The sequence below is a fragment of the Babylonia areolata genome, chromosome 2 (assembly GCF_041734735.1).
Source record: "Babylonia areolata isolate BAREFJ2019XMU chromosome 2, ASM4173473v1, whole genome shotgun sequence".
Lineage (NCBI taxonomy): Eukaryota > Metazoa > Mollusca > Gastropoda > Neogastropoda > Buccinidae > Babylonia > Babylonia areolata.
The window spans coordinates 21,491,140-21,492,335 of NC_134877.1; positions in this window are offsets into that span (position 1 = coordinate 21,491,140).

Below are 1,196 nucleotides of genomic sequence, written 5' to 3' on the forward strand. Positions count from 1 at the left end.
CACACACACGCGCGCGCGCGCACACACACACACACACACATGCACAGACACACACACAGAGTATCACACAGACATATATACATTCATACATACGGACAGATAGACACATACACACACACACGCGCGTGAGCGCGCGCGCGCGCGCGCGCGCGCGCACACACACACACACACACACACACACTCACAGAGACACACAAACACATAATATTACACAGGCATACATACATTCATAGAGACAGACAGACAGACAGACACACACACACACACACACACACACACACACATACACACACACACGCACACACTCAAAGTAAACACACACACACACACGCACACACACACACACACACACACACACACACACTCACACACATACACAGACACACACACGGTATTACACAGACATGTATACATTCATACAGACAGACAGACAGACAGACACACACACACACACACACACACACACACTCTAAGTAAACACACAGACACAGACACACACACACACACACACACACACACACACATACACACAAGAAACAAACATACTGTAAAAGAAGCATAAATTATTATTTTTTTTTAAACAAACAAACAAACAAACAGCAAACAAACATAAAACCTCCGACAGTAATGGAGAAACAAGAAAAATGGAGAGGCAGCGGTGATATAATTAATTTTAATCAAGGGCGTAGGATCACGAGAACTTGTCCTGGGCAATTTTGTCACAGGAGAAGTTCGCTTGGAGGTCACAAAGGTGCCCTTGTGTTGGACTAGGGAAGAAATATGATTGGTTGAAGACGCGACCAAGGTGTTTGGAATGGGGGTGACGTTTAATTAAAGAGGCTGCCGCACAGACTTAAAAAAAAACAACACTTATTTTCACAAATTAATCAGGTCATAAAACTTCATCCAAAACAATAAGTCCAAAAACTGAGAAAATGGTCTGGAGATATACCACTCTAGATAAACTGTGTGAATTTTCTGTCTTCCAGAACTATTTCCCTTTTTTTTTTTTGATGACGTTATTAGTGACGTCACTGTGCACGTACGTAATACGTTTATGGCAGTCAAGGGGTAGAAAAAAGGTTACAAACCACACTGAGTATAACGCCCAAAAGCAATAGGAAAGAAGAAGACGAAAAAAACAACAACAACAACCCAAGAACAAAAGTAAACAATAAAAAAGAAGAAGAAGAAAA